Here is a 23,975-nt window from a genome sequence, read left to right as displayed (position 1 = left end):
AAGAATTCATCGATCACCTACTAAAAGGGACCTTAAAATCAAAACTCCAAGAAACATAGTGGCTAAATTCTAGAACCAACAAACCAAAGAAAAAATATTAGAAGCTGCTAGAAAAAAATAAATTCAAATATAGAGGAGCCACAATAAGGATTACCCAGGATCTAGCAGCATTCACATTAAAGGAACGAAGGGCCTGGAATCTGATATTTTGAAAAGCTAAAGAACTTGGCATGCAGCCAAAATTAACTTATCCAGCCAAAATGAGCATTTTCTTCCAGGGAAGAAGATGGACATTCAACAAAGTAAGTGAATTTCATCTATTTTTTATGAAAAAACCTGATCTAAATAAAAAGTTTGATTCCTAAAAAGGTAAAAAAGAAATCTTGAGAACTATATTTTTGCCATAAAGATATATAAAGAACACATGTATAATTTCTTCTAGCAACTAGAGGTAGAAAGGAAATTGTACCAGAAAAAGGGTAAAGTGGTGGTACTATATCTCATGAAGAGGCAAAGGTAATCTTTTATCTGAGAGAAAGAATGGAGGGAGATGAACATAGTGTGTATCATATTCTCATTAGAATTGTCTTAAGGAGAAAAATATAGACATATTTGATTTATGATGAAATTCTTTCCACTTCATTGAAATTTGAGAGGGGAAAAGTGAAAAGGAAGGAGTAAGCTAAACAGAAAGGAATGCAAAAATTGTGAGGAAAAGGGGTAAAATAAGGGGAGGAATTCTAAGATATGGGAGAGATACCAAAAAGGGAGGGCTGTGAGAAGCAAGTGGTGCTCACAAGTTTAATACTGGGGAGGGACATAAGGGAGAATGAAAGGAGAAAAGCATAAGCAGGGGTTAACAAGATGGCAAGTAATACAAAATTAGTAATTTTAACCATAAATGTGAATAGGGTAAACTTCCCCATAAAAGGGAAACTGTTAGCAAATTGGATTAAAAGCCAGAATCCTACAATATGTTGTTTACAGGAAACACACCTGAAGCAGGGAGATACATACAGAATAAAGGTAAAAGTTTGGAGCAGAATCTACTATGCTTCAAGCGAAGCCAAAAAAGCAGGGGTAGTCATCCTCATCTCAGATCAACTAAAAGCAAAAATTGATCTAATTAAAAGAGATAAGGAAGGGCATTATATCCTGCTAAAGGGTAGCATAGATAGCAAAGCAATATCAATATTAAACATATGCACCAAGTGGTGTAGCATCTAAATTCAGCAAAACTATAATAGTGGGAGATCTCAACTTTGCACTCTCAGAATTAGATAAATCAAACCACAAAATAAATAAGAAAGAAGTCAAAGAGGTAAATAGAATACTAGAGAAGTTAGATATGATAGATCTTTGGAGAAAACTAAATGGAGACAGAAAGGAGTATACTTTCTTCTCAGCAGTTCATGGAATCTATACAAAAATTGACCATATATTAGGACATAAAAACCTCAAAATCAAATGCAGTAAGGCAGAAATAGTAAATGCATTCTTGTCAGACCACGATACAATGAAAATTACATTCAATAAAAAGCCAGGGGAAAATAGACCAAAAAATAATTGGAAACTAAATAATCCCATATTAAAGAATGATTGGATGAAACAGAAAATCATAGATATAATTTATAACTTCACCCAAGAAAATGACAATAATGAGACATCATACAAAAATGTGTGGGATGCAGCCAAAGTAGTAATAAGGGGAAAGTTTATATCTCTAGAGGTCTACTTGCATAAAATAGAGAAAGAGAAGGTCAATGAATTGGGCTTGCAACTAAAAATGCTAGAAAAGGAAAAAATTAAAAACCCTCAGACAAACATAAAACTTGAAATTCTAAAAATAAAAGGAGAGATTAATAAATTTGAAAGTAAAAAACTATTGAATTAATTAATAAAACAAAGAGTTGGTTATATGAGAAAACCAACTAAATAGACAAACCCTTAGTAAATCTGATTTAAAAAAGAGGAAAATCAAATTGTTAGTCTTAAAAATGAAAAGGGAGAATTCGCCACTAATGAAGAGGAAATTAGAGCAATAGTTAGGAGTTACTTTGCCCAACTTTATACCAATAAATTCAATGACTTAAATGAAATGGAAGAATACCTTCAAAAATATAGCTTGCTCAGATTAACAGAGGAAGAAGCAAATTGATTAAACAGTCCCATCTTAGAAAAAGAAATAGAACAAGCTATTAACCAACTCCCTAAGAAAAAAATCCCAGGACTAGATAATTTACATGTGAATTCTACCAAACATTTAAAGAACAATTAACTCCAATGCTATATAAACTATTTGAAAAAACAGGGATTGAAGGAGTCCTACCAAATTCCTTTTATGACACAGACATGGTACTGATACCTAAACCAGGTAGGTTGAAAACAGAGAAAGAAAATTATAGACCAATCTCCCTAATGAATATTGATGCTAAAATTTTAAATAAAATATTAGCAAAAAGATTACAGAAAATTATCCCCTGAATAATACACTATGACCAAGTAGGATTTATACCAGGAATGAAGGACTGGTTCAATATTAGGAAAACTATTAGCATAATCAACTATATCAATAACCAAATTAACAAAAACCATATGATCATCTCAATAGATGTAGAAAAAGCATTTGACAAAATCCAACATCCATTCCTAATAAAAAAAAACACTTGAGAGTATAGGAATAAATGGATTATTCCTTAAAATAGTAGGAGCATATATTTAAAACCACCAGTAAACATCATATTAATGGGGATAAACTGGAACCTTTCCCAGTAAGATCAGGAGTTAAACAAGATTGCTCACTATCACCATTACTATTCAATATTGTATTTCTAATACAATAAGAGTTGAGAAAGAGATTAAAGGGATTGGAGTAGGTAATGAGGAAACCAAACTATCACTCTTTTGCAGATGACATGATGGTATACTTAGAGAACCCCAGAGATTCTACTAAAAAGCTTTTAGAAATAATTCACAACTTTAGCAAAGTTGCAGGATACAAAATAAATCCACATATATCCTCAGCATTTTTATACATCACCAACAAAATCCAACAGCAAGAGATACAAAGAGAAATTCCATTCAAAATAACCGTCGATAGTACAAAATATTTGGGAATCTATCTACCAAAGGAAAGTCAGGAATTAAATGAGCAAAATTAAAAAACATTTGTCACAAAAATGAAGTCAGATTTAAATATTTTGAAAGACATTAAGTGCTCTTGGATAGGCCCAGCCAATATAATCAAGATGACAATACTCCCTAAACTAATTTATCTATTTAGTGCTATACCAATTAGACTCCCAAGAAACTATTTTAATGACCTAGAAAAAAACAACAAAATGTATATGGAAGAACAAAAGGTTGAGAATTTCAAGGGAATTAATGAAAAAAAAAATCAAATGAAGGTGACCTAGCTGTACCTGATCTAAAACTATATTATAAAACAGCAGTCACCAAAACCATTTCGTATTGGCTAAGAAATAGATTATTTGATCAGTGGAATAGGTTAGGTTCACAAGACAAAATAGTCAATAACTATAGCAATCTAGTGTTTGACAAACCCAAAGATCCCAACTTTTGGGATAAGAATTCATTATTTGACAAAAACTGCTGGGAAAACTGGAAATTAGTATGGCAGAAATTAGGAATGGACCCACACTTAACACCATATACCAAGATAAGATCAAAATTTATCCATGATTTAGGCATAAAGAACGAGATCATAAATAAATTAGAGGAACAGAGGATAGTTTACCTCTCAGACTCGTGGAGGAGGAAGGAATTTGTGACCAAAGATGTAGAGATCATTATTGATCACAAAATAGAAAATTTTGATTACATCAAATTAAAAAGCCTTTGTACAAACAAAACTAATACAAACAAGATTAGAAAGGGAGTAATAAACTGGGAAAACAGTTATCAGAAGATAAAGGCCTCATTTCCAAAATATATAGAGAACTGACTCTAATTTATAATAAATCAAGCCATTCTCGAATTGATAAATTGTCAAAGAATATGAATAGACAATTTTCAGATGATGAAATTGAAACTATTTCCACTCACATGAAAGTGTTCTAAATCACTATTGATCAGAGAAATGCAAATTAAGACAACTCTGAGATACCACTATACACCTGTCAGACTGGTTAATTTGACAGGAAAAAATAGTGATGAATATTGGAGGGGATGTGGGAAAACTGGGACACTAATGCATTGTTGGTGGAGTTGTGAAAGAATGCAACCATTCTGGAGAGCAATCTGGAATTATGCCCAAAAAGTAATCAAACTGTGCATACCCTTTGATTTAGCAGTGCTACTACTGGGTTTATATCCCAAAGAAATACTAAAGAAGGGAAAGGGACCTGTATGTGCCAAAATATTTGTGGCAGCCCTTTTTGTAGTGGCTAGAAACTGGAAAATGAATGGATGTCCATCAATTGGAGAATGACCAGTAGGATGAATACAGATAGGCTTGGAGAGATTTACATGAACTGATGCTGAATGAAATGAGCAGAACCAGGAGATCATTATACACTTCAACAACAATACAGTATGAGGATGTATTCTGATGGAAGTGGATATCTTTGACAAAGAGAAGATCTAATTCAGTTCCAATTGATCAATGTTGGACAAAATCAGCTATACCCCGAGAAGGAACACTGGGAAATGAGTGTAAACTATTTGCATTTTTGTTTTTCTTCCCAGGTCATTTTTACCTTTTGAATCCAATTCTTCCTGTGCAACAAGAAATTTGGTTCTGCACACATATATTGTATCTAGGATATTCTATAACATATCTAACATCTATAAGACTGCCTGCCATCTTATATGGGAAGGAAGGAAAAAATCAGAACAGAAGTGAGTGCAGAAGAGAAGGGATACTGTAAAAAATTGCCCATGCATATGTACTGTCAAAAAAAGTTATAATTATAAAATAAAATAAAAAAAAAAAACACATTAGTATGAGACTGCTAAGGGCATGTAGGTGGCACAGCAGATAGAATGCCAGGCTTGGAGCCAGGAAGACTCATCTTTGTGAGGTCAAATCTGGCCTCGGACATTTACTAGCTGTGTGACTGTGTCACTTAACCCTTGCCTCAGTTCCTCGTCTGTAAAATGAGCTGGAGAAGGAAATGGTAAGATACTCTAGTACCTTTGCAAAGAAAACTCCAATTGAGGTTATGGAGAATCAAAAACAAGTAAACAAAAAGGAGGAGGAGAAATGACAACCAAAAAAGCCATGGTTCCACCCATTAATCTTTGGCATGATGCCTATAGGTTCACAAAGATAAAAATGAGTGTATTGACCATGCTTTCTATAGAGGGAAAACAACAGCAATAGGGATAATCAAATACAAACATATACAAAGTAAATACAAAGTAATTGTAGGAATCTAGAGAAAAGAAATGGGAGTCTTTGCGTTCTACCAGCATGAAGCCCAGTCTGGATGGAATATAGAGTCTGTAAATAGTAACAAACAATAAGTCTAGAGAGGAAGGCTGAAGGCCTTCTCCATCTTGGTTTTCTAGTTCCCCAATAGCTATACTGGCCACCCAGTATTCAGAAAAGACTGACCCTGCTAACTCATAACTTCTAAGTTTAAAACCACCTCTAACCATCAGCCCCAAAGACAACATAGATGGGCTGACCACTCATTTATTAGTCCCTCATGTAATATGTTTAGTTAAGATATACAAGAAAGACAGATAAGATTCCAGGTCTCCCAAACAAATCTCAGCAAAAATCAAAGTATAACAGAAACAAGCCATTCCATCAAGTCAAAATCTAAAAGAAAAAAGATGGCCAAAATCCAGGGGAGGCCAGGAGTCTGCTTAGGAAATGGAAGGGAATAAGCATTTATTAAATGGCTGCTATGTACAGAGCACTGTGACAAGAGCTTTACAAATATTACCTTGTAACATGCCCTTCTGGCAGTAACAATTACTAATCTGTCCTAGGCCCAACAGAGTACCTTTGACCACTGACCTTTGCAGTGTCAACTCTACCCAGCTTGCCTCCTCTGAGGCCTTCAAAGGTCTCTGGCCACAATTTCTTGAATAGTAGTTTAATAACCGGTTGCGCACTCAAGAACAGCCACATATAATCTTAAAAGACTTCATTAGACCTACTCACATAATGCCCTGACTTGTTAGTTCCCTAGTGAATACCTGGTCTGAAAACTACCAAACTTCTTACCTCTCTTGGCTATCCATCAGCTTGGCTTGGCTTAGCTACCCCAGGCTAGGGAGCCAGGTTAAAGAGCGCCAGGTTAAAGAGAGCGACTGCTTTCTGCAGTGGGCTTATAAAGGGCCTGTGAGGTCACACACACAGCCAACCAGAAAGAGAGCCGTCACCCATTAGGAAGCTATCTCAATATGGCTAGGATCCCACCCAGAAGGCAGTCCTATATCCACAGAGATTACTTCTGGGCAACTCAAATCTCCTGTTGAGCTGTACCCACCCATTTAAAGGGCCCTTACATTTCCTCATTTGATCTTCACAATAACCCTGGGAGATGGGTACTATTATTATTCTCATTTTACTACTGTTGAGAAACCTGCATGGGTAGGCCACGGTAATTAAATTTTAAGCATACTAATGCCATCATTAGAAAAAAATCTGAGCAATCAAAATAATGTGTCAAAAACAATGAAAAAACAATGAAAGGAACAGATTCAGAAAAATTTGGGAAAACTTGCATTAACATTGATGCATAGTGAAGTAAAAACAGGAATACAATTTAAACAATAACAATTATACTGTAAAAGAAAACAATTTTGAAGAACTAATCAAGGCAACAATCATCTACAATTCCAGAAGATCAATCAACCAACAAATATTTATTGTGACTATGTATGAGACACTGTACTAGGCATTGAAGCTATAAGTATCAGAATGAAACAATCCTATCTTTTGACTCAAAGTGCAGAACAAGAAATACATTTCTTGACAACTCACATATGGATTTGTTTTGCATGATTATATTCCTTTGTCACAAGATAAAATGTATGTTTTATTACTTTGTTACAGATATGGTAGAAGATATAAAGAGGGAGAAGAGAGGATAATAATGATGGCAAGCATAAAATACATTGAACAGAAAAAGAGAAATAGGGTATTAGAATTTACCATGTTAAATTTATTGTCTATGTAAAATATCAAGCTCTACATAATAAAGATTCAGTTTCACATGCAATTCTTTTTTCATTCTTCTTTACATATGGTAATAATCATGTTGATTCTTGTAAAGTTCATAAAATTAAAAAATGAGAAAAAAAGGATAAATGCTTCAGACCAGATTATGAAATCTATGAAATATCTATGACTGTGAAATGCTAAACAGAAGAACCAGTGCCTTATGTTGAAATAAGAGAAAGTCACTTGAACTCCTTAAGCAGGGAAGAGAGATAGTCAAATTTATATTTGAGAAATAACAATTTGGGAATTCAATTATAGAGAGAACAGACTGAAGCAGAGACACAAATTGGACAGCTATTGAAGTGGTAAAAGTGAGAGTTGATGTGGATCCAGATTAAGGTAGTAAGGCCAGAACTTTGGAGAAGTGTACTTGAAACAAGGATATTTACAACAAGGTGTTAACTCGGTGGAATCAATGAGATGATGGTTCTTTAGTATACATGTACTTAGTACTTAGCATGGTGATGTAATGGTTCTCTAGTTCACACATAATCAGTATGCTGTAATGATGTAATTACAATACAGTATATAAGGGCTAAGAAGGACTGGAAAGGAGACATTCTATCTTATGGGTGGAAAAGAATTTAAGAGATACAAAGCCAGTAAGTTCTTTTCATAGTAGCAACCAACCAAAATTAGTTTCTCTTTCTTTTTTAAAACTAGGGGGGCTTTTTGGTTGAAAATATATATATTTGTCTTCCGATGAAAAATATGGAACTGAAACTATCCATTTAGAGGGCAAATCTCAAAAGGAAAAGTATTCAGATTTGCTACTCCTAATACAGAGAGAATTCCCAAATACTGCTTCCTGATACCTCTAAATCTATGATTCAAGATTATAATAAAATAGGGATAATTTACTATCTACCCTAATGATAATTTAATAAGTGTTTACAATTGATAATTGGCATATGTTAATAAGAATCTCAAAGGAGAAATTTTGTGGGAAAAGACAGTTGGGAAATTCATGAAACTGTAATATTGTAAAGCTGAAAAATGCCTGAGATATAGTTTAAGCTAATGGATTTATTTTACAGATGCTAGAACTGAAACCCAGAAAAGTGTTGATTTGACTATTTTATTAACAGACACAGTAAAAAATAATAATGAAGTAAATTCTTAAATGAAAAATGCTTATTAATCTATAAGTACATATAGCTTAGAAGTTATAGAAGGGAAACAAATGACAATTTAAAATATAATTTTGAAAACTTAGTATATACGCCAATTTCAGAAATAAATGCAACTATCTGAATAAAAAACATTAGACAAATCTTCCAGATTATTGGTATGTTCTTGGTATCAGTTTTCATGTAGTGGCTGTTTAAAAAAAAGAGTCATTTTTGTGTACCAGTAACAGATGGGCATTTCACTATTTGAAGTAGGAATATGAAAATGCTGGGTAACATAAAATTTTTTCTAATAGCAATAACTAGAAATTATTTTTACATGTTTATATAATTTTGGTAATCTTTTCTCAGAAGAGAACTAAGTTATAAAGAGAGGTTTGCAAATTTATCAACAAATGAGATCTGAGTACTCAGATTTTTTTTTTTTTGATAATAAACACAAGTGTACATAGGTTTGCATAACACAATTTATTAGTATGAATGTTTGGGGGATTTTTTTTTAAAGAAATGATCATTGTGCACCATAACCTTTATTATTTAAACAAGTTAAAGAAATGAAAACATAATTTTAAACAAATCAACAAGTACTCTTGAAAAATAAAAACTCAAAAAAAGAGAAAATGAAATGAGAAAAAAATTTTTGTACCAATGAGGTACAGATGCTTCTGTTCTATACTAAAAATGCAAACAATGAAATAGATATGACATATTTAAAAATTAGTACTTTACCTAGTTTACATACCAATTTGAATACTCTATAAGGGATTATAAAATGAAGTATTTAGAGTTGGGAGAGACCTTAGCCAATATCTTGTCCAGTCACCTAACTTTACAGAATAGCAAGCACCATGTTAAGAGAATAGTGTTGGTTTTGAAATCAGAAGATCTAGATTTGAGTTCCCAGATTTTTCTACTTAATATGAACATAGGGAACTCACTTCTCTCTGGGCCTCAGTTTTCTTACCTATAAAATGAGTCAGATATGACTTTTAAGCTCCTTTCAAGGTCTAAAACCCATTAGCCTATGTTCTTAACAGTTAATTTGAAAGGCATTTTTATTAATTTAAGAATTAGTGATATAAAGTATTATTAAAAATATTCAAACTATACTTTCTACATAGCTCAACTAGTTACATATTCCCTTCTAAGATTCCAGGAGAATCCATTAAGGATTAAGATTGTCTCTTCTCTAATGCTATCAGCTAGAATCTCCATTCTGGGCATTTTCACCCTCTCTCTTCCCAATCCCTACTGTTAATTTCCAACTGTTTCACTTTCACAGAGATATTTACTTTAAAGATAAAGCAAGAATTTAATCACACACATTTTCCCTCAAGATGATAGTCATGCTCTTGACTATATCACTTTGGTCCTAGGGAGAGTGAGCTCAGATTTGATGCAGTCAATTAAATTTAATGCATAGAAATTGGTCCCACTAAATTGATATCTACATAAAGCAATGATGCTGAATGAATCTTCTCTTTATTTACTGAGGTCTGTGTTCTTAAGGTAATTCCTTCAATGTAGATAGATTCTAGATTGACTGGCTGCAAAACTTGGTCTGGAATCAACTCAAAGATATCCTTCTGGCTTGTTCTTTTGACCCTTCAATACTCTTTAAGTCCTCCTTAGGACTACAGCTTGACATGCTGATGGACTGAACCATGACAATCATTTTTAGGTATTGAGTATCACTTTCCACAAAAAGCTCATATTTAGGCAATGCAGGCATTTCTGGGTCCTATGAGAGCAGTCTCTGCTTGTCTCATTGGGATACAGAACCAGTGTTATTATTGTAGGAACAGGAGTGCAGTACCTGGTTCAATTCACTTAGCAGTTACAATGACAAGAATTGTAAATGCATCAAGAGATGTGAGAGATGGCTCTCAAGTCCCTGGGAAATGGGGGGAACTCCAACAAATCTAAACAGTTATTGATAAGAAAATCACAACTCCCTCAGTGAACACTTGGTGCTGCTCAAAGCATGCAAAGAATGCAAAGGATTGTTGTTATGCCAAACTCTGGGCTCAGTCAGCTTGCTGGGCCTTTAGCTATGAGAAACAGAGTGTCTCCAAAATATTTCAATACAATTAAAAGAATAACAAAGCATTTTATTAATCAAATACATATTGACTTTCAAAGTAGAAACCTGACTGAGGCTTCTCCTATCACAATGCTGTCTCTATTTTCTCAACAGAATAATTGGGCAGGAAAAAATCACCTCAAAAGAAAGCTAAGAGTTTAATCATCTTTTGAATGCTATCCCCCCACCCTCCAACTGATTCTAGCTACAGAACTGTAATCAATCAAAGAGGTTTCTATTAACTATGTGGCTAATATATCAGAATCAATTATAGATTGTGCTTTCTCCAAATCCTTTTAAGGTAATACCACTATGTTATCATAATCATGCCAGAAACAGTCCCCCCCTTAGTCTCTTACACATGGGGAGTTGCAACAGTGGAATTCTGTACATACTCATAAGGAATACATTCATTTGTCAGTCATTCTCATTACACTAATTGGGAAAAGACTATATTTATATGACTATAAAAAAGTTCAAGAAATGTGACTCAATCAGATCTTTTTCTAGGATCATGATGGTCAATAATAAAGAGACTCATGTTCAATAGTTAACACAGGAAAAGATTTATCACATTCTTCTTAGTAGTCCAGTGATCCTTCTTTTATCTCTATCTATCTCTTGTCTTTAAGGTCAATTGTGTTGGCCTACAGAGAAGGCATATTTTTGCTTTTTGCTTTTTTTCTGCCAGAATTTCCTCCACTAGAATTTTTTTTTGTTCTAAATCTGTTAATCTTTTTTTCACTTCTTTAAAAGAACATTCTACTACTATGGATTCAATGTTTCCTAATTTGTCAAATGGATTTAAAAATTCTCCCTATTCAATTTCCTAAAGAGGAAAATGAAAGCAATTTGCAAGAACACAGAGCTTATAATTACAGAGGCCAAATTTGAACTTATATCTTCCTGATTCCAAGTGTAGTACCTTATCTACTAGGTCCTGCTGTCTCTGACATTATGACATATGGTATATAATTCCTTGTGTGGATGCTTTGAAACTTACTTTTGAAAAGTAATGAATCCATTATTTTGTTGGTCACATAACCTAAAAGTCAAAGGAAAAAGGATCTACTGGGATACACCCATACAGAACTGTGGGAACTGAGTGTGGATCACAAAACAGCATTTTCATTCTTTTTGTTATTGTTTGCTTGCATTTTATTTTCTTTCTCATTTATTTCTTTTTGATTTGATTTTTCTTGTGCAACAAAATAATTGTATAAACATGTATGTATATATTAGATTTAACATATATATATATATATTTTACCATGTTTAACATATATTGGATTATTTGCCATCTTGGGGGGGTGGGGAAAAGGCAGGGAAAAATTGGAACACAAAATTTTGCAAGGGTTAATGTTGAAAAATTATCCATGAATATGTTTTGAAAATTAAAAACCTTTAATTTAAAAAAAAAAAAAGGATATAAATATTTGGCAAGAAGCTAAGTGATGTAGTGGATACAATACTGGGCCTGGAATCAGAAAGATATGAATTTGTATATAGGATCAAGTACTTGTTAGAAATGTGACATTGGCCAAATCACTTAAGCCCTCTGTGAATCAGTTTCCTTAAGTGTAAAACAGGAATAATAATAGTATCATCTCTTATGGTTGCTGTCAGGATAAAAAACATAACAGTAAAATGAATAGCACAGGGCCTAGAACATAGTAGGTGCTAAAGAAATCCCTCCTTCCTTATATTACAGGAAAATAATATTAAAAATAGATAATAAAAGATATCATAAAATAATTGAGATTATTTAGAAAAGGATATGAAATGATTTAGCAATATTCTAGATAATGAGTTATTATTTTAAGAATAAAAAAGGAATCACTAAATATAAATTATTTCTTTTTAAAAATGTGTCAAATGTTTATTTTTAATAGTATTTTATTTTTTCAAATACATGCAAAGATAGTTTTCAACATTCACCTCTGCAAAATTTCCCAAGATAGCAAAGCAATCTGACAAAGGTTAAACATGTGCAATTTTTCTAAACAATTCCATGTTTGTCATGTGCAAGAAAAATCGGATCAAAAAGGAAAAACAAAAAACAAAAAACAAAAAAAAAGAAAAAAAAAGAAAAAAAAAGTAAACAAAAACAGCAACAACAAAAAAAGAAGTAAAAGTATTATGGTTTGATCCACAGTGAATTACTATTAATTGTATGAATCTATGCATGTCACACTCTTTGGGTCTCATTTTTCTTATCTATAAAATATGAATGTCAGATGAAATCTCTAAGAACCTTTTAACATAATTAAAGAAATGGCTTTTAAAATCTTTTGTGGAACCAGATTGGGAACTATAGGTGTAAAAGGGATGGGTAAAAATCAAGTTCTTGGATCAAGGAATAACAAGGGAGAAAGCTCCTTTTATGTTCTTCCAGGGGTGAGTTTTCTTCCTCCTTCTTCTTTCCAAAAATACAACTTGCTTATCAAAATAAGATCATTCTTTCCAGATGGAAAACAGAATGTAATCTCACAATTTCTATGCACTTCAATTGGTTATAATTGCTAGCAACAATAGAAAGTCACTCCATTCTCTTTTGCCAGTGTTTAACACTGGCCCCTACAGAAAGCTAAAGATATAAATAGGTGATAATGGGGATACATAAAGAAGTCTGAAGGGGGGTGGTTAAACAACAGAAGAGGGACTATATCCCAAAGAAAGTCTTGAATAGAGGCAACGAAAGTAGGATACAGTATAGGGCTGCTACCTGAATTTTTCAATCAAAGTTTCCTGAGAATAATGGAATAGGATTAGAGAGAGAATCCTAAACAGTATGGGATTTGTAATGAAAAAGGACAAAGAAGTGAAAATAGCAAGCAATAGAAGCTTCCATGAAAAGAGTTACTATAAAGTCTATGGTAATTCAAATGTATATTCATTGACTGATATGTATGATATGTATGATATGTATTTATAGTTAGGCAGGTAAATGTTACTTATTGCTATATTCAGAAAATGGAAAATAAAGTTACTTATAAAGACATACATTTTTAAAGTAATTTAATTTATTGAGATGACAAAGAGCTACTTTTCCATAAAAAAGCCTTTTAAAAATAATAAGAGATATTTGGTGAGATATGAACAAGAAAAAGATTTTTGGCAAAAATGAAGAAATGCACTTTTAAAATGATGAATGGAACTCCTGAAAATTGGTTCCAGTAATATACAAATTATCTTCAATTGAAATACATTATATATTTTGAACTAACCTCCATAATAAATTTGGATTTAAAGCTGTTTTATATTATAGCAAGTTTCTAGAAGAAGTGTTAAAGCTTTTTATTAGGCACTTAGAAAGTGATATCATTTGTGGTCAAGATAGCTTTTGTTGGTATAGTGGGAGAAAGGGGTGGGTGGAGGGGAGAGAAACACTAGAGTGACACTAATTATTGTACTTAGAAGTGCCCTCTTTGTATCCTTTTCTACTTCCTAACCTGACAGACCAATTATAAACTTATGTAAAAATGGAATTCCATATTCTGTGAAGTTGTAACATCACACAGCCTTTTTTGACAAACACATTTGTTGATCTATATTCACCTACATATTTTCATCTGTCATATTTTTTCTTTTTACAATATGTTGTGTTCTTACAGTAATAATAGTGTCTAATTTGTGGTTGTACTTCCCCAAGATTTTAACATTTCATCCCATTTGTGGGTCACACAGCTATAAACATCCCATTTTCCATAGCAAGCAAAACATTCCTTCATTTTATTAGTAAACTTGGGCACTTGAGAAAACATAATCCTAAGAAAATTTACTAAACTTACTTTTGGATAGTTTTGTAATTTAGGCCCATGTAGATGACTAGTTTATTCACTGAATAATAGGGATATTTACATTTAGATAAGAATAACTGATCATTTTCAAAAGTGGTTTTTTTTTTATAATCACAAATGACCTAATTTTTTTTTTTTTATTTTAGCTTTTTATTTTCAAAACATATGCAAGGATAATTTTTCAACATTGACCCTGGTAAAGGGCTGGAAAGATGCTGAGGACTGGAACTCTAAAAAGGTGTATTTGAATCCAGATGAGCAAGTACTTAAGGCTAAGTACTAACTGAATGTGATATAATGATTCTATTAACATATACTTAGATGATATGGTGATGTGATGGCTTTCCTCATGATTGGCGCCTGCAGAATGTGGTTTGGTGAGATAACTGTAGGGAAGGATTGGAGGGCTGAGGGAGAGAGTCAGAGTCTCCCTGCCGCTGTGAGCTCAGCAGGGAAAACTTCAGACTCCAGACTTGAGCCCAGTCTCCATCTTTGATGAGCCTCTCTCCTGCACTTCTCCTCCTAAAGACCAAGTACTTTGATCCTGAGACCCTCCAGAGAGCTATTCCGGACATTGCAGACCCTTGTAAAACCTTGTGTTGCAATTCCTCTCCCCTTCCCTACAATGACAAGTAATCCAATATATGTTAAACAGGGTAAAAATATATGTAAATCCAACATAGGCATAAATATTTATGCAATTATCTTGCTGCACAAGAAAAATCAGATTAAAAAGGAAAAAAAGTGAGAAAGAAAATAAAATGCTAGCAAACAACAAAAAGAGTGAAAAGACTATGTTGTGATCTATAATTAGTTTCCATAGTCCTCTTTCTGGGTGTAGATGGTTCTCTTCATTACAAGATTATTGGAACTGCTGAAAAGAGCCAAGTCCATCAGAATTGATCATCATATAATCTTGCTGTTGCCATGTATAATGATCTCCTGGTTTTGCTCATTTCACTTAGCATCGGTTCGTGTAAGTCTCTCCAGGACTCTCTGAAGTCATTCTGCTGGTCATTTCTTATAGAATAATAATATTCTATGATATTCATATAACATAACTTATTCAGCCATTCCCCAATTGCTGGGCGTCTACTTAGTTTCCAGTTTCTTGCCACTATGAAAAGGACTGCCACAAACATTTTTGCACATGTGGATCTTTCTTCCTTTAAGATCTCTTTGGGATATAAGCCCAGTAGAAACACCGATGGATCTAAGGGTACACAGTTTGATAACCCATGAAGCATAGTTCCAAATTGCCCTCCAGTATCGGTTCACAATTCCAACAATGTATTAGTGTCACAGTTTTCCCATATCCCCTCTAACATTCATCATTATCTTTTCCTGTCAGCTTAACCAATCTGAGAGATGTGTAATGATATCTCAGAGTTAACAAATGACTTAAACAATGTTCATTTTAAGTAAACTAATCAAAATGATGAAATCAAATGACAAGATTAACAAAATGGTGATATTCTTTCGGTAATTTCAGAAAACTCAAAAACTACTAAAGGGCAAAACAATGTTAAATAATACAATTATTTGAGTTACTTCATAAAAGTTTAAAAGATAATGAAATATAGCTCAGTTCTATTGGTGGAGAAATAGGGGATTACTTTAGGAGAACATCATATGAAAGATCACCATTTTCTGTTCTTTTTGCTATTATCTATTTGTGTTGTGTTTTTCTTTGTTATAAAGAAGGGTTCAATTTTGGGGCAGGGAATAGGATTTATCTAGAAACGATGATATAAAACCAAAATATGTCAATAAGATTTACCTATAAAATGGAATGAACTCAAACCTATAGGTACTAGTGTACTGTAAAAATGTAGCACATATTACTTACTGTTAATGATTTTTAAAGAGCACAGTAATAAAGAGAGGTATCACAGGATAAAAGAAGGGCAAATATTACAGTTTTTTTAAAAAATAGATTCTAGTCTGCAAACTATGAGTGAACTTGGTTTCAATTACTGGTAAAATTCTAGAAAATATAAAAGGGTAGTAAGTAAATATTTTTAAAACGAAGTGAACCACATTCTTTTTCTTAGAAAAAGGATCAAAAATTTTTTTATCAAAAATGGATCATGCTTAAATTAAGTTAACCTCACTTATTTTCTGACAATGTTCTTAACCTTACAAATAAGGAGAATACTGTATATACAGTTTCCCAGATTAACAAAGAAGTTGATGAAAGGGTCTTATGCTATATTGTTGTCCAGTCATTTCAATTATGTCCAACTTTTTATGACCCCGCTTGTGGTTTTCTTTGGAAAGGTACCAGAGGAGTTTGCCATTTCTTTCTCCAGCTCATTTTACGGATGAGGAAACTGAGACAAACAGGATTGACTTGCCCAGGGCAAATCTAGTATCTGAGGGAAGATCTAAACTTAGATCTTCCTGACTGCAAGTCCACTTCTCTATTCACTGTGCCACCTTGCTGACCCACATACATTTAGAATTGAATGGTTGGTGTGGAATCAACTCACAAAGATTATCAACTTTTGGCTTGGCACTGTGTTACTTAACATTTATATCAGAGACATGAATAAAGGTAAAGGTACTCATCAAATCTTAAGGGATAGCTAATAGTTTGGCTGATGGTCTTAGGATCTCAAAAGATCCTGATGGGCTAGAACTGAGGTGAATCTAATGAGATAATATTTAACAGAGTTAAATATAAATTTAAAAATTTGGGTTCCAAAAACTCAGCTTTACAAATTAGAAGAGATGTGGTGAGATAGCTCATTTGAAAAAGAAGAGTTTAAATTTGCTTCAAACACAACACTGCATCAAGAGTATGATAGCCAGAAAACCAAATTCAGGCTTAGGGTTCTTAAAGAGAGGCACATTTTCCGGGACTAGGAGGTTCCAACTCAGTCCAGTAGAGTATTACGCTAAGTTCTGGAAATGACAGTTTAGAAAGACCACTGACGAACTGTAGTGTGGCACTGAAGAAATGTGATATTATAAATTGTAGGAAGGCCATTAGTATAGTGATAGGCATGGTAATCTTGCTACATGAGGTTTAGTTAAAAGAAGTTGAGATGTTTAACTTGAAGTTCTAAAAAACTTTGGGGCGCCATGCTATCTACCACACTTTGTAAATAACATACTGCTTTGACTCCCTGCTTACTGATGGAACACAGAACCAAGTGTAAAACTAATAAGGGAAGAGTCAGGGATGAGAACAATTAAGAAGAAAAATCAGAGAAAGGTTAAAACAATAAAAGGGCAAAAAGGAATCTAAAAGAGGACTCTGTTATTCAATATGTGAACAAGCTAATAAAAAGTATGAATTACTAATTATAAAATGAGTAAACTGGATTAGGTCAATGATTCACCAAATATGGAACATGTGGTCCCCGCAAATTATTGAAAAGGATCCAAAATTCCAAAGTTGTACCAAGTATTTCTACTTTCATTTTTAACTCCAACAAAATAGATACTATGGCTCAGTATCATAAATAAGCAAACTTATCTACTAAAGACCAAATATCTTGGAATAATGCATACCGTTTAAAAGTATGTGAATGCTATCATGAGAAAAGCAATTAGCAGCATTACTCAATTCATAGAAATTTTTGTTTCCACTATATATATTCTCAATCAACAGATAGTAATAAAGAATCACATGATAGATAAAAGTTTTACAACTAATATTATGTACAGATGGGAAATTTTTTAATGTTAAAAAAAAGCATAAACAGTCTAACTAACAAAAAGTTAAGGATAAATTTCAGGCTTCATTTTGAGTTTGCTCATACACTCAAAATCCTAATGCTAATCAAAGGAAATGTTTCTTCTGTAATAATCACACAAAATGTAATAGTCAAATGATGTTCATTCAGCATACTAAAACAAGTACTATTTGTTATATTCATTTGTTAGCTAAAATAAAATACTTATTTCTTATGAGAATATCCTGTAGAGCATTTTAAAATGAAGTATATGTCAACTACACTCTGAATTTTAAATAGTTCCATATAAGATTAGAGATTATCATTTTTTTTTTTATTTTTAAGAAAGAATTTCTTTTTTCTTTTTTTAAAAAGCTTTAATGCCAAAACTCACTTAAACCTCCCAGGCAGGTAAATCGAGGGGAAATTAATTAGATAATGGATCCATTCAAATTAGTTTCCTTTACACTATAATAATTCTATGAACTAATCCTTTCAAGCAGGCTATCAAGCAAATGATATTTTAAATATAATTAATATAATCAACACTTTGAGTAAACTGCTTTACTCTTTACTGTTTTATCTCATGGACTTAATTTTATATGCATATTTTATTTAATGGCGCTGATAGAGCTTTTAATAACAGAATATATGAGGTACAACCTGGAATTAAAGGAAGTTGCTCCTAATTCTGTCTTTGCCCAAGATTTCTTAGGTAACTACAGGCAAAAAATTACCTGTTTCTTTTTTGGTCTCAGAGTTCCTATTTATGAAATGAAATATGCAGACATTTCATTAGTACTTTCCAATATAGGCAAGGGATTCAGAAGGGAACAGTTAATTTAGAAAGTAAACATCTGGCTAAAAAAGTGATGTTGAAAATGGGATTTGAATTTCTGGGCCATGTATTAAAATTTAAGAATGACAAACTCTTGGTTGGGGAGCTTAAAAGAATACGGTATATTGCAAGAAAAAAATCAAGTAGATGATTAATTCTCATTGCAGAGACTGATATTTAGCTGGATAGATCATCTCTAGAGCTTTTCTTTCTGTGTGCATACACACACAAATATATATTTATCTTGGATAAACATTACAAATTGGAGAGGGAGAGAGAAAAATGGCCTAGTCATATGACAAATCTTAGTAATATATGACATATAGCATATATGCTAAATGGGTGTGTACTATCAAAAGAAAACAGTAAGTGAACTCTCTATGGTAAATTTATTGAAAAACATGGTTAAGAATCACAAAAAATAGTAAGATATTGATGGGTTACAATCTGAATTACTGCAGGGAATACTTATATCTAATGAAGGATCAAGGAAAAATAAAAAAGTAATTATATATATAATATAATATATAATAGAAAAGTAATTAGAGATAGCGAAGGGGCTGACATAAAGGATAGTATATTCTCACCCATTAAGTTGACAGTATGATTTAATGGACAGAGAATTGGTCAAGGAAGTAGGAAGATCTGGGTTCAAGCTCTGTTTCTGACACGGTATTATATCCTTGGCAGGCCCTTTGCCTTTCTAAGGATTTATGCTTGGCTCTTCCCAAGTAAGTCTATTATTCTCTGATCCTAGAGAGTATATTTTTTTCAGGTATAGGCTGGACTATATGGCTACTTTCAAATCTTAAATTCTTTTAATTTTATTATTTGGGCCTGTTGACTGTTTTAAGATTACATAGTAATCAAGAATACAACATATAAGAGTGAAAAGGTAGATTAGGGCAAACTATGGCAGGCCTTGAAAATTAGGAAAAGGAGATTGTATGCTAAATGGCAGACTGAGGAGCCACTAGAAGTTTGTTATTCTTGTTTCTAGTCTACTTTCTGCAATTTCTCTTTCATCTACTTTCCAAAATAATTTTATTAAGGCAAAGATATGATGTTACTCCTCTGCTCAAGGAGTTTCAGTAACTCCCTATTGTTTCTCAGGTTCAATAAAAATTCTTTAGGTCTGGCATTTAAGGATCTATACTGTGTTCAAACTACCTTTATAATCTCATTTCACTTTTTACACTTCTTTATGCTCTCTGTTCCATTAAGACAAGGTTATTAACTGATTCTTGAACGTGAATTCCATAGAATTACAGAAACAGAGAGTTAGAAGGAAGCTCAGCAGCCATCTAATCTGACTCACATTAGAAAATAATTCACATTATCACATACAAAAGTGGCCATCCAGTCGGTGCATGAAGACTTCTAAGGAGAGTATAACACCTCTTAAGGCAATTTATTCCATTTTTTTTTCTGGCATAATTCTAAGTTAGGAAGATGTTCCTAACATAAAATCTTAAATTGCCTCCTTGTAAATTTACTCCCATTCTTCTTGGTTCTGTCCTTTAGAACTAAACAAAACTAGTTTCTTTCTTTACATAACACAGACCTTTAAATAAAACAAAACAAAACAAAAAAAAGATTGCTATAATGTCCCTTATGAGTCTTTTCTCCTCTTAGTTTTTTTAGCTGATTTTCAAAGCCCTTCACCATCCTGGCTACTCTCCTCTGGACACTTTCCAACTTATCCAAGTTCTTAAACTGTGGTATAATAAGTGAATGCATTTTATCTGCTTTCATGTATATAGATAGGCAATCATTTTCTCATCTGTCTTTCAAATTCCTTATCTTCATTCAAACCTTAGCCTACCCTGTATAGCCTTTCCTTATGTTCCTTGCTACTAGACATTCTTCAAACATACCTAGAGCACTATCTGATCTCTTCCTTAACTCACACCTCTTCACTCCCCACTTTTGAATCATCTGTGTATATATCATTTTAAAAAAATTATCCATGTACATGTCAGATAGTCATGGAGAACATATTGAAAGACTGCTTTTTAATTTGTACCTTTGGATATGAAGATCGTTCTGGACAACAGAACAGTGACAAACCTACTATAATAATTTTATCCAAAGTTAAACAAATGTAGATTTATTGTTCCAAAAAGGTGATAAAAAGAGTCCAGAAACGGCTTATCAAACAGGTGACTTATATGCCATATGGAAAAAGACAACTACCAAGACAACAATGGTTGGAATATAAAATCATTTGTAAAAATTTACTAAATATGACTATGAAAAATATTATCAAGATTCAAGTATGCAATACATAGAAGAAAACTATGCTAGAAGTGATGCAACTGGGAAAGGCAATGAAGATTAATATGTAAGGTATCTAAAGGAGCGGAAGAGATCAAAAGTGTGGAACCAATCTTGGAACTTATTTTTTAAAAGTGATTGAGAAAACATCAACATGAATATAAACATCAACAACTACCAACCTATCTGTTTACTCATCCACACAAAATTTTTCTGAAGGACACATATATAAATTAGAGGATTCCTATATGAAAGTATTATAACAACTATAGTCAACAATGAACCACATTTTTGTCATTTCACAAGTAAATGAAAGATGCGGAGATGTAGGATCCCATTATGCTAATTTTGCTGATTTAAAAAAAAAACAACAACAAACTTTTGATTCACTACCACAAAATGGTTTCTTTTATTTTCAATTGTAACAAAATGCCTCCTATTTATGATGTCAAGATTAATCAACATTCCTTGGAAGATTGTAACAACAAAAACAACTTTTTAATAATCTTCTGGTAATAAATATCAAATGAGACATAAAACAGAAAATGTATGAGCACCAAAAGTACTTGCCACTATGATGGAGATATATAGCATATTCAGTCAAACAAGTACATATTAAGTATTTACTAAATGTTAGGCACTGTGCTAAGCATTGGGGCTGGCAAAGATAGTTTTTCTCAAGGATCTTATCATCTTTTAATGGTAAAGAGTATTATAAATATGTATGCATATGCATCTACATATATATGCACATACATATTTATGCATACATATGCATATGTGTGTACATACATATATATACATACATATATATGTATATATATATATATATAAAACATAAATGAAAAAATCTTAGGGGAAGGAACTAGCTACAAGAATAAGGAAACAGGAAAGGCTTCTAGAAGCAAGTACTTGAGAAGGGACTTTGAAGGAAGCCAAAGAAGACAGGAATTAGAGAAAAGGAATAAGGGCATTCTAGGTGTGGGGAACAATACAGTATAAATGGAGAGCTGAGAGAAGTGGTATTCTATGTGAAGAAAAGTAAGAATGCCAATGTAGCTAGATTGCAAAATGTGTGGAAAGGAGTGAAGTCTTAAAAAAACTGGAAAAGTAGGAAGGGGTCAGGTTGTAAAGGTCTTTAAATGCTAAACACATATTTGATCTTGATGGTAATAGAAATTTGAAATTTTAGACAAGGATTTGAGTGAATAAAAGATTTAGAGCTGTGAGAGACTGACCAAGAGGTTTTTTAAAATAATCCAAATAAGAGGTAATGAGAGTCTATATAGGGGTGGTATTTTTGGGTGAATGCAGAGTTGAGGATGTATAAGAAAGATATAACATGATATGACAATAAACTGGATTTAAGGGAGGAGTAAGAAAATGGATATGACACTAAGAGAACAAGCCTGGGAAAATGGGAGGATAGTGATTATAATAGGGAAACTGGGGAAAATGTAGAGTTTTAGAGAAAGGATAATGAGTTTTTGTTTTGGATGTGTTGAGTTTGAGGAGCCTACATGCCATTCAATTCAAGAGGCATTTGGTATTGAAAACGGGAGTTTAATAGATAGAACAGGGTTGGATATATGAGTATAACTCTGTGTGTAGGTGGGTGTGTGCATGTGTATGCATACATGTATATATGCATATATGTATATATATATGCCCACACACGTGGGAATCATCTACATAGAGATGATAGTTGAACCCATAGAAGTTAATGAGATCCAAGCTGAGGAATCATTCCATGTGAATGGTGAGTTTCTCCAGATGTTCTTGTTTGCAGATAACATTGTGTTGATTGTATCAAGCTGTAGTACACTATAAAGACTTCTAGAAGAAATGACTCAAAGGAGTTTGGTCTGTCATAAAATGACTGAATGGATCAAGAATGTGTCTAATTCCAAATCTTAACATATACTTGAAAGCAACACCCTGTAGAGCATGTCCAACAATATATATGGGATAGACAATAAAGATGGATAAGAAAGCTGAGCATAGAATTGAAAATGAGGAGGGAAACGGGCAATCATAATTGATTGTCTTTAGGAAATTGGAAAACACTTTCATTTACCCTCAGTTTCCTATAACAGAGAAGGCCTACCTTTCCTATACAAACAATTTACTGATACTATTGTTATACCACACGGAAACTTGGCATACCACTATCTTTGAAGAACAAAAATAACTGCCACAGAGAAAGAGATCAAGGAAAAGTTGTTTAATAGGCATGAGCCTAATACAACAGGCAATCGACAAGGAGTTACAAAGAAGAAAAGTAAACAATCTCATGAAAGAAATATATGGAAGAAAAGATGGGCCAGTCAAATGGACAGAGGGATGAAAGATGAATAATCAGAGTATACCACTGGTTGCTGTGAAAGTTGGGAGAAACTAAGTTTCCAGATAGTGGAAGGATGTTCTGTGATGATCTTTTATCACTGCTGGAAGGAACTCTCAGACCCTATGCTAGAGACTATTCGACCCATGCTCTTCATTTACTAGATGAAGTGAATGTTTGTTGAAATGAATTGATCAAATCATCAGTAACTCAGGGAGATATGATAGCCTCTTTCATCTGCATTTGTATCTCTAAGGCCCAGTACATATTAGACATTTAATAAATACATAATGATTATTGATAAAAAGTAACTTACGCCTATACAATGATCAATTCTCAGTGCTAAATCTTGATGTGATTCCTTTGTAACTTACTGTTAGGTAGACATTAGCAATATTTTCATGTCATTTCAGAAAACAAAAGTTGACAAGGTAATAAATTAGAATGCCACTGGTACTATTAATGATTGGTAAATTCACAACTACCTAAATATAAGTGAAATCATGCAGCAGTTTGGAAAAGTAAAGTAGTAAACAAAATTTTGGGTCTCATATGAGATATTTAAGCCACACACACAAAGGCTAGCCTATCATCTAAGACGGCATAAATCTTATAAATC

The 23,975-nt window shown here is 32.9% G+C and overlaps 1 protein-coding gene across 9 annotated transcripts in view; it reads right to left on the bottom strand.

Moving 5' to 3' along the window:
- The window catches only part of PIBF1 (progesterone immunomodulatory binding factor 1), a 266,914-nt gene that overhangs the window by 211,241 nt on the left and 31,698 nt on the right, over positions 1-23,975 (bottom strand). The window lies entirely within an intron of this gene.

This window comes from Sminthopsis crassicaudata, chromosome 3, assembly GCF_048593235.1.
Source record: "Sminthopsis crassicaudata isolate SCR6 chromosome 3, ASM4859323v1, whole genome shotgun sequence".
In the NCBI taxonomy this organism is placed as follows: domain Eukaryota; kingdom Metazoa; phylum Chordata; class Mammalia; order Dasyuromorphia; family Dasyuridae; genus Sminthopsis; species Sminthopsis crassicaudata.
The sequence above is the reverse complement of the archived record's forward strand: the minus strand, read 5'-3'. Positions and strand labels throughout refer to the sequence as shown.